Genomic DNA, 11,790 nt, shown 5'->3' with positions numbered 1-11,790 from the left:
CCAGAGACAGAGAGCCACTGGGGGACTGCTCCTGTTTTTGAGACAACCAGTCACCAGGCGCCAAGCAACTATCAGATTCTCTGCCTGTTGGATGTGAGCCAACTGTGGTTACTATTTCAACATAAGTCAATTTAAGAGATTCTTTTAATATATACATATATTCAATCTGTTCTGTTCTTACAGAGAAGCCAATACAGGAAGAAAACATCCTTTGTTATACCATGGTCTGTAACGTGTACTGGCAGGCAGACCCAGGTCCACGGACTAGAATACATTGTAGAAGTCTAAGCCCTTCCCACATTTTGGGCTTTGCATCTTAGGTGACTGTTTTGGATCTGGCTATCTTTTACCATTTAAACCGGCTGACCACATTAAAAGTAGCTAAGTTAGGGATTGATGCAGAAATTAGCAACAGACCTTTAGCTGTGATAGATGTCCTGGGCACCCCAGGGGCAGACACACAGAGAAGGAAACAGTGGGGGTCTCTGGGGCTTTCAGGGACACCCTAAATTCTCAGACTTTGAGGTGAATTTGAACCAGCTGAGTTGGAGTTTCCTGACAATGCAGGTTCTAACTCACGGAGGAGTTCTGCTTTCTGCTCAGTTAGCATCATGTGTAGCCCAGACCCACCTGCCTAGGGTGATACTGCCCACAGTGGCCTACACTCTTCTTTGTCAAGTAACTAATAAGAAAGTGCCCCGTGGACATGGCAACCAGCCAATCTGATTGAGGCAATCAAACCTTCAGTTTGAGGGTTCCCTCTTCAGATAAACCTATGCTTGTGTCAGGCAGATGGGTAAAGCTATGATAGTTCTCAAAACCATGTGATATAAATGTATTTTAAAACAGGAAAACATGTTCAGATAGCACAGGGAAAAGCAGATTGCAAAAATGTACCCTTGCCCCTTACACACACACACACACACACACACACATGTACATACACACATACATACATACATAACACACACATACATAATACACATACATACATATACAAATGCATACACGTACACAATACACATATACACACATACATACACATACACACTAACACATACATACACATATATACACATACATACTCGTGCACACACATACACACGCCACACACACATATGCATACACACACACACACACACAAATATCTGGCAGACTCAAAAAAATTACTTCTGAGTAATGGATTTAAAGCTGGTTTGTTTTTAATTTTTGTTCTGTGCTGTTGATATAAAAACCACAGCTCTTATCTTTACACAAACAAGAAAACGTTTATTCTGGAACCATTGTGAGTAAACATGGTCCAGAAATACAGATTTAGGTTACCCCAAATTCCATGTTCCAACATGAAAGCAGTTTCATAGTTTCACATAATAAAGTCATAAAAATCAAGCAATTTTAAAATAAGTTGGTGAGTACATCAGAGAGAAGGTTCTAATGAGATGGGGAAGCTTTTCTGTTTCTCTTTCTTTCATTCTTTCTTTCTTTCTTCCTTTCTTTCTCTGCTTCTTTCTTTCTTTCTCTCAAGATTTATTTTATTTATATGAGTAGCTGTCTTCAGACACACACCAGAAAAAAGCATCAGATCCCATTACAGATGGCTGTGAGCCACCATGCGGTGGCTGGGAATTGAACTCAGGACCTCTAGAAGAATAGTCAGTGATCTTAACCACTGAGCCATCCCTCCAGCCTGGTGTGTGTTGGGGGCGGGGAAGGGTTTCTGTGGGCCTGGCACACTGTCTGATGACAATCTTAGCTTTTTAGTTGGTGGAAGCTAGTGGTCTGCTAGGTTAATAGATTTCAATAAACTTTTTTGTTTTTTGTTTTTTATTTTTTGTGTTTTGTTTTTCGAGACAGGGTTTCTCTGTGTAGCCCTGGCTGTCCTGGAACTCACTCTGTAGACCAGGCTGCCCTCGAACTCAGACATCTGCTTGCCTCTGCCTCCCAAAAGGTGTGTGTCACCATGTCCGGCTCAAGAAGCTTTTTAAATCTATTAAATGCTAGTTCAGACACAGAGGTTGGCAAGGAATGACTTATTGTTCTGGAGGCTAAACCCAGCACAAGAAAGGTTAACTGCCCAGGAACCACAACGTTCTGATCTCTCCATGGTACTGACATTCTAATCAGTAAGTCAGTCTCTCCTAACACAGTTTAATTTCAGGAGTTTTGTTCATTCTGTTAAACTGTTTCTTTGGTTTTTATAAAAAGGTGTTTGATATGTAAGTTCCCTCTCCCTCTCCCTCTCCTCTCTCCTCTCTCTGCAGGCGCGCGCCTGCGTGCTCATGTGCGCATGCCCAAGTGCTCGCTGCCTGCTCTGGGTTGTTGCCCTTCACAGATGTTTCTCTAATGAAGCTCCTGTCCCAACAGAGTCCCCTGAAGGCTTCTGTAGCACATTGAGCAAGACTTCCCTTAGGTGCCACCTGTCTTTTCTCTCATTGACCAACAGAGCAGCACAACAACATCCCTTGCCTCTGTCCCCAAGGAAGGGCAGAGAAAATTCAGTGTCTGCTCCAGGTCCCCTGAGACTGAGTGAGCCTGGCTTGATTGAGCTTTTGAAATCTCAAAGTCATCCTCCAGTATCACACCTCCTCCAACAAGGCCACACCCACTCTGACAAGGCCACACCCACTTAGCAAGGTCACACCTCCTAATCCTTCTCAGATAGTTCCACTGGTGACTATGCATCAACTATATGAGCCTATGGGGGGCATTCTTATTCAAATGACCATGAGCACCTTTCCAGTGGTTACACCACTGAAGAAACATCTTTCTCATCCACTGTTAGCTGCTCATAAATCATCAGGAGGGGGGAGGGACAGGAATGCTTCTTTTTCCCTTGATAAACTCCCTCTTCTTACTGTCTTTGTGTTTCTCTCTGAATTCTTTTTTTTTTTTTTAATTAAATATGACTACACTGTAGCTGTCTTTAGACACTCCAGAAGAGGGAGTCAGAGCTCATTATGGATAGCCATGAGCCACCATGTGGTGGCTGGGATTTGAACTCAGGGCCTTAGGAAGAGCAGTCAGTGCCCTTAACCACTGAGCCATCTCCCTAGCCCCCCTCTCTGAATTCTTATTCAAGGATCCATAAACCTGTAAATTCCAACAGATACCCACTGGGTCTCTGTCTGTAACAAAAGCATTGAGCAGAAAGGACCTCTAAACACTGCTTATGGGTGGCAGTGGTGATTTGTATGAGAGTGGTCCTCATACACTCATATGACCTGTCCAACAGGTCCAGTTATTCGAGGGTCTCAAGGGGACCTTCTCCTAAGAACCAAATGGGGGGAGGGAGAGACGGACACCAAGTGTGAGAACTACATGGAACCAGTCTGAGTAGCATCAAGGTGTCACTATATTCAGCAAGGCTCAAGGCTTAAATGCACAAGCAAAAGAGGAAGTACTTCTCAGCAGGAGGGATGGGGCAGTGGAAATTTTTCTTTTGGCGACTACACGGGGGAGCAGGAACTTGGTGGTATCAGGGTACATCTTGTGGTCAGGACATCTGGCACTGACTTAGGGCTGGAACATTCTGTGGTTGTTCTTGGAGCGGTGCGTAGGTGGCCCACTTTTGACCCCCTTTTCTTCTTGGGGGGAGAGGCCTAATTCGGAGATCAAGACAATAGAGTTGTCTTAATAGCTCCCAACGCTCATCTATTTAAATGCTTGGTTCCAGTTGGTGGATTGTTTAGGAAGATTAGGGAAGGCATGACTGTATTGGAAGGGGTATGTTGGAATGATGCACTTGAGATCTTTATTGATATCCATACTGATTAATTCAATTAAGAGTTTTGAGTTCTTAATGATGGCCTCTAAACTCTGGAAGGTCTCTGGAATTCAAGCTCAGAGCTACAGTGTTTTTAAAGACAAAATGATAATTACATCAGTGTTGGAGGCGGGTCACACTAGTGAGTGATTCAGAGTTGTCGATGAACATCTCATAGCAAGGCTCAGTGGCATCTTCTAAACACTTTTAATGAAGTGGAAATTTCTGGTTTCTTTGGAGACTCAGCTGTGCATATAATGTTTTTTTCTGGAAGCTGTCTATTTTTTTAAAAAAAAGAAGATTTTATTTATATATTATGCATACAGTGTTCTGCCTGCATATATCCCTGCAGGCCAGAAGAGGACACCAGATCTCATTATGCATGGTTGTGAGCCACCAAGTGGCTGCTGGGAACTGAACTCAGGACCTCTGGAAGAACACCCAGTGCTTTTAACCGCTGAGCCATCCCTCCAGCCCTGGAAACTGTCTTATGAGAGGATGTTCTGCTGAAGCAAACATGTGAAAAGACGTTTTGCTGAGAACAGACATGTGGTATTTTCCTACTTCAACAAGGCCATACCTCTAATAGTGCCACTCCCTGAGCCAAGCATATTCAAGCCACCACAGTGACTTATGCTTGTAGTCCCAACACTTGGGAGAGAAAGCCAGGTGGTACACCATGACTTTGAGACCAGCCTGGCTTACATACTGAGACCCTCTCCCCCCAAAAAGAACAACTTTGTGGGAGATAGGGGATAAGGGAATTGGGGTGGTGATGGTGATACTGATGGTAATAATTGTGGTGATGCTAATTGGTGGAGGTGGTGGCAGTGCTGATGGTGTTTAACCTTTATCATATATAGTGTCTAGGCAGGGATGTTCATTCAAGAGGAAGTAAGAACTCAGAGCCCCACTTTGGCATTTCTTGTTGGTCACTCAAGTACACTTTTGAGTTTCCTGTCCTGAACTCCCTGTCCCATTTCTACTGCCTGTTCTCCTTATCCCCCCTATGAAAGAGGTCACCCCAACCGCCACTGAGGGAGTTTGGATGACTTCTTCCTACTGAGCAGAGTTGTGGGATGACACAGGAAGCACCTCTCCCGTGTACTCACTGTAAAAGAGGGCACAGGGAAACCACTGAATGGACCACCCCATGGGCAGAAACAAAGGTTTACTGAGGATCAATCTGCCACTGTTATCTCTTTTGGTATGGGCGGGGTGGGGTGCAGAGAGAAGCAAATGTCAGAAATGCAAGCAGATTTTTAAAGACAGTCAACAGGGTGAAGGTCTTTGACCTGATATAAGCTGTTAGTATTGACCTGGAGCTAGATGTCCTTGCCTAACCTTTGACTTGACCTTACTGATCTGGAGCCAGATGCCCTTGTCTGACCTTTATCATGACTTCTAGGAGTCGGTCAAATAAGTTTCTTGTATTATTAATGGAGATTTCTGGTAAATAGAAGCCTAAAGACAGGCTTCTGTTTGCTCAACAAAAGTCCTTTACTGCCAATTTCATCATGACTGCCATTTTGAGGAGGCTACTTTAGACCTAACACTCATCTAGGAGAATCCAAAATCTTATCAATAATTTCATTTCTATAACAGCAAGGCATGGGGAAGAGATCAAGTCTTCGAGTCACACCAGGAAGGTAAGAATCATTAGTATTGTGTGCTATAAGCAGAGAACCAGGAGAGCTGGGTCAGAGGATATTTCCAAAATGCTTAAAGTCCTTTAGGATTCCCCCACATAGGCTCACAAGAACATCTACACACTGGGTTCCTCCCCATTTTTCCTGTGGTCTCCAAGACTGGATTCTGGAGTATGAGCCAAAGATGTACTTTCAGGCTCATTGACAACTGTTGTGTGACAGGGCCCCAGACCTTAGTTGGCCCAAAGGCCTTAGCACAACTGACTCCATGATGGAAGTGCCATTCAGGCTGTAAAACTCAGCACATAGACAGCACCACCTGCCAAAACCTAAAAGACTGGATCCAATCAAAGTTCATATAGTTCTGGGAAAGTCTCCTTGCTTGCTAGCTTCTGTAGCTCTGCTACTGGCTAGCTGTTCTTGTTAACTGAAGTGTGTCAACACAGAACATGTTTTTTTTTGTGCTTTCAAGCTCACTCTGAGGAAGGCTCAGTGTAGTTGCCAACCTGCCAATAAAGACTTTCTATTGGCTTAAACCCATGCCTGAGCAGTCTTTGGTGAATATCCACAGTGGTTGGGATGTCTAGATGCACTGTGTGAGTCTCTCCAATGGCTTCTATAAAGGGAGGAGAAGAAATTTAGTCATTATTTGATTATTTTTAGGATGAAGCGATAGTAGCCCTGTCTCTCTTTGGTGTAGTTAGATGCTGTTGTATAGAATTGAGCCACGGTCATGGTGTCCTATCTCATGGGCAGCATTCTTTTTTCTTAGTCAAGAAGAAAGTCTTTAGTGGAAAATAGTTATCTGAACAACATCACATAGAGTTAAGCCTAATGTCTGAGGGGTGTGGTCCTTTAAATGGTTGGAGAACTATGCCAATCATCGCCATTCCTGGTCATACTGTCCTGCTGGATGGTAGCCTGCCTATTATCAATTGTTCCATCTCCTCAAAGACGCGCCAGAAGCCTTGCTCGACTGTGGCTTTGCTGAGAAGCATGGGGGACATGTTTTCCCTTGTGTTCACCCTCTTCTTTGTAATTGGACACTGCTTAGAGTCCACCCAGTGGGGTCTCCATGGCCTACTCTCCAGGGATGAAGGGCATTTTGAGGATGAACCACAGTCTTAGGGACCTAGCTGGCCTCAGAGAGTAGGAAATAAAGTATTTTCCTTGAACCCCTCTGATCACATCAGGATTGTCCCCACGTACAGTTACTGAACATTCAGAAGGTCAGTTAAACCAGTGGGGTACTTTTAACTATTGTGTAATATTTAGATAAAGCTTAGGCAGAAACCAAACACTTAAATTAACCTTGATTAGACTATTTTTTTCTTAAGCCTCTCTTTGTAACTATTTTTTTTAAAGATTTATTTATTTATTATATGTAAGTACACTGTAGCTGTCTTTAGACACTACTATCTGAAGAGGGTGTCAGATCTCATTACGGATGGTGGTGAGCCACCATGTGGTTGCTGGGATTTGAACTCAGTACCTTTGGAAGAGCAGTCAGTGCTCTTAACCGCTGAGCCCTCTCGCCAACCCCTGTATTTGTAACTATTACCAAGAGTAATTAGTAACATATGGGAACTCCATTGATTTTAGAGGTTTCTTGATTTTTAAATTTTTTTTTATTTTTTTATTTTTTGAGACAGGGTTTCTCTGTGTAGCCCTGGCTGTCCTGGAACTCACTCTGTAGACCAGGCTGGCCTTGAACTCAGAGATCCATCTGCCTCTGCCTCCTGAGTGCTGGGATCTAAGGTATGAGCCACTACTACCTGGCTCCAGATGAATCTTCTCTGCTGAATTGTGTTTTGGGCCCGCCAAAAACAGAAAGCATTTCCCCCTTTCCAGTGTTAAAATCGAGTGTCCAGGCAGCAGAAAAGTCCAGTCCTCACATTCAGTTAGCCTGCGTCTGTAAGCAGAGGAGGCAAGACAATCTGTAAGCTCAATAACTACCTTCTCTCTTACAAAGAGATAATCCATTGGTTGACATTTCGTTGTTTGAGGTCACTTTCCACCCTGTAACCTAACTTCAGGCCAGACAGAAGGACACAGACATCAAGCGTCTCTTTCTTTAAGGTCTGGGTCTTCTTAATGCAGGTCGGGGCATCTTGTCTTTTTCTTCTCCTGTGAGGGACAGCAGGAGAAAGATCAGTCTGTTGGATATTAGAGGTTCCTTTTCCTGAGGACAACCAGGGTTTCCTCCATCTTGTCTTCCCCCCTTAGTAGTGATAAAGACAGGAGAGGGGGCTGGTGAGATGGCTCAGTGGGTAAGAGCACCCGACTGCTCTTCCGAAGGTCCAGAGTTCAAATCCCAGCAACCACATGGTGGCTCACAACCATCCGTAACGAGATCTGGCGCCCTCTTCTGGAGTGTCTGAAGACAGCTACAGTGTACTTATAATAAATAAATAAATCTTAAAAAAAAAAAAGACAGGAGAAAACTCTCATATGTTATAACCACTGTGAATCAGATCTGCATTTTACCTGGTTAAGCGCACCCTGCTTGTGCAGAACCCACCATCCATTAAAACGCCGAAAAGCAGCCAATTTTTAACAATTATATGAGTCTGGGAGCGTCTCAGTTACTTTGTTGGTCCGAACTATCCCACTTTCTAAAAGACAGAGAGTAGAGTGCCAACAAATTTTGGATTAGCTCACTCTGTCTGCCAGTGAACGCAACGTGGGAGTTTTGGTGGAGGCCACCCCATTTTTCTCTTCACTGTTATCCTCTTAACCAGTGGGGTGTCTCCAGTCTAGATATGGTAGAGCTTGCAAAGTCTGTGGGGAGCAGAGGGAGTCATGAATCATGAGTGGGTATAAATTGGTGACATGAGCCATCCTTGTCAAAGACCAAAGCCCATTAAACCCATAGGAAATCTCCCTCTCTGCCCCCCTGATTTCTTTCCATTCATAACCTCGATGGTCAGTTACTGGAAGATGGGGTGAGAAGGTACAAAAGAGGCCAAGTAGCCCAGAAAAGGCAACGAAACCCTCAGGGGCCATGTTTTCCACCTGTTAAGCCAAATTTAGGTCAGGGAACAGAAAGAGCAAGGGAGTCTAGGAGCATATGAATGGGTAAAAAGTAAATTAGCCTCAAGGGTGATTGTTTTAGCCCAGATTTCCCGAAAGCTGTTCAGCTCTACCGGAACAGAGTTTTCTTCCATTTTTCTTCCCAAGGTGGGTGGGGGTGGGGAATAACGCAGAGAAGAAGAAACAAAAATACTAGCCTGGGGTTCCATCCATACTAGCCCTGGCTGCGGACGCTCCCTTTCAAATTTATCTTAAGAGAGAATGGCAGTGCAGATCGATGGATCCTCTCTCAAATTCCTCTTGGGTTGGCTTGGAAAGTATAGGCCTTGAGAATTTCAGAAGGAACCCATCAATGGGTTCATTTGCTCTACCAATTAAATAATTAAAAGCTAGGAAAGAAGTCTTACTAGAATCTGTGGGCCTCCTTGCGGGGCAGTGAGTGTAGGGGAAGGAGGGAGTAGGAGAAAACCCGAGTCCCTCCAGAGTTCCGGTGCTCTAGGAGGGCAGACGAGGAAGACTGCCGCACACTTTCCATGTAGCCCCGGTGGGTGTCTGGCTGTGTGAACCCACTGGACCCCAGCTCGGTGGCTAGGGTACCAGGTTCTCATCCTCGGGCATCCCAGACACCGCTGGACACTGCAAAAGAGCTGAGAACAGAATGGGGGCCCAGGGAGCGGCTCAGTCAGCCCTGGGGCTGAAGGGAGGAGAGGGCAGAGGGAGAGGGGGCGCTGGATGGTTCCTACTCTGGAGAGAGTCCTTGGTCCGGTCTGTGGCTGGAACGCAGTCTTCTGGCAAGAGGTTAGACACAGCTCATTAGGGGAAAGCCTATCCCATCATTTAAGCATGGTGGCCTTGATGAACAGAGACAGTCTGTGGTTTTAGAGCTTTATTGTAGAAAGGCAGAGAGAGAGAAGGTAGGAAGAGAGAAAGGTCAGCCATGGCCATATGGAGAGAGGGGGGAAGGGAAAGAGAGAAGGAGGGCAAGAGAGTAAGAAAGGTGAGAGCTTAAAGAGAGGGAGGAGAGGCCAAGCAGCTCCTTTTATAGTGGGCTGGGCTATCAGGTAACTATGGGGAGGAGCATACCTGGCTATAGTCAGGTAACTGTGGGGGTGGAGTCTAGCCAGAATGCCAGAAGCTTGGGACATTGTCTGTGCGACTTATAGCCACAGAATTATTGAGTTGGGGATTCTGTGGTTTGAGGCACCTGTCTCTGGGAACACGGCTTGGTGTTCCATCCCTTGTAGAGTTTTCTACTGGGTCACCAGAGCAAGCCTCATTCAACCAAACTAGGCTGCCTATCAGGGCCGAGGAAACAGATTTACCAAGCTGTGATTATGACAAAAGAACTTCCAGGAGTCAGCAGCCTCCAGACAACTCTGTTGTTTCAGGGGTAGGGTACATAAGGGACCTTAGGAGTATAGGTGGAGAGGGCTAATTGGTCAGAACACAGCACCTAATTATCATATGGGCAGGAAGCAGAGCAGGACTTGTGTGCTGAGTCACGTAGCCCTCGCAGAGAGCTCTGCACAGGGTCATCCTCCAAACAAGGTAGGACATCTGTGCTCAGATACTCTCCAACCAAGGCCGTAGAAAGAAAGGGAAACCCCACTGAGAAACGGAGTCCTCCATTTTGCACCAAGCTTGGAGAGCTATCTGGGGACATGGAGGACCTTAATAACAGGGTTCTCCAACAGGAATCGTGGCAGACTCCATGAAGAGACATATGATATCTGGAAAAATCGGCACTCCGTCTTGGGGTCCTCAGTTTCGATATTAAGCCCAGGGACAAAGAACAGAGTCAGAATCATAAGGACAATTTTTTATTATTTATTTATTTATTTTTTATTTTTTCGAGACAGGGTTTCTCTGTATAGCTCTGGCTGTCCTGGAGCTCACTTTGTAGACCAGGTTGGCCTCGAACTCAGAAATCCGCCTGCCTCTGCCTCCCGAGTGCTGGGATTAAAGGTGTGGGCCACCACGTCCAGTTTAGGACAATTTTTTAAAAGTTTGTTTATGTATATGATACTATCATTGTCTTCAGACTCACCAGAGGAGGGCATCCGATCCCATTACAGATGGTTATGAGCCACCATGTGGTTGCTGGGAATTGAAGTCAGGCCCTTAGGAAGAGCAGTCCGTGCTCTTAGCTACTGAGCCATCTCTCTAGCCCCCCAGCCAGTACTCTTAATCTTTGACCCATTACTTTGCTCTGAGGACCACATGATTAGAGGTTAAAAGAAACCCCAGGTGCAGGCAAGCTCTAAGTCTCACAGCTGCCTGGAAGGAAGGAGGAGAAAGAATAAATATCATAGTGCTTACAATGAGGAGGCGTGGAGCCAGCCACTTGGCAGCAGGGAGCCACAGGTTTGGGAGGGGAACTTTAGAAAAGGAGCCAGGAAGAGTTAGGGAGTTAACAAGCATGCAAAACAAATCATTATTACTAATTTCCACTCTCTTTGCAAAATATTATTATTACTTTTTTTAGCATTTAAAGTTCTTTTATTTTTTATCTATGTGCATGTGTATATGGGTGTTTGCCCATGTGCATGCTGGTATTGAAAGACCCACAACGTGAGGACTCCCCCACGTTCTGGCTCAGGAGAGGCAACACCCCAAATCACTCACGAGAAGCGGTCTTGCTGCAAACTGCAAGAGGACTTTTATTTCAAGAGCACTCTCGGGCCCACAGTCATACACCATGCAGGGGTAGAGGACCGTGGCGCCCCAAGTAGCTGGGTAAGGGGGTATTTAAAGGAAGAAATCACAACTCAAGGGGATGGGAAGGGCGTTGTTGGAAAAGACCAAAAAAAAAAAAACAGTTAAGAGTCATGAGGAAGTGGAAAGTCAAGACAGTTTTCTAGGAGCCTCTAACAACACCTTTGCATATCGGGTTCCAGCAACGGTCAGGGTGGGTCAGGGTGACTTTCTTTGAACGAACACTCCCTGGACCCAGGAAGTGGGTGGGTGGAGGAATGTCGATATCTGTTTTATGATTAGCATGCCTTGGAGTATTGAGTCACAAAGGTCACATTCTCAAGCCTGGGCCTAAAGGCCTAGAAATTTGTTTTTACATTATACTTTTTCATTATCTGCAAGAGGCCATAAGACATTGGGTTCCTTAGAGCTGGAGTTTTTGGGGGTTGCCAGCCACCCACTATGGGTGCTGGGAACTGAACTCTGGTCCTCTCCAAGAGCAATAGACATTTTAAACAGCTGAGCCTTCCCTCCAGCCCCGAGAAATCTTCCTTGTGCTATTGAAAAGGTCATGCCCCTGCTGACAACTTCAGTTGTACTTGTTTTAAGATAGTGGGTAGCAGCGATACCATTTGCCCCGTGCGTGGTAGG

Source organism: Mus caroli, chromosome 10, assembly GCF_900094665.2.
Source record: "Mus caroli chromosome 10, CAROLI_EIJ_v1.1, whole genome shotgun sequence".
Classification (NCBI taxonomy): domain Eukaryota; kingdom Metazoa; phylum Chordata; class Mammalia; order Rodentia; family Muridae; genus Mus; species Mus caroli.
The sequence above is the reverse complement of the archived record's forward strand: the minus strand, read 5'-3'. Positions refer to the sequence as shown.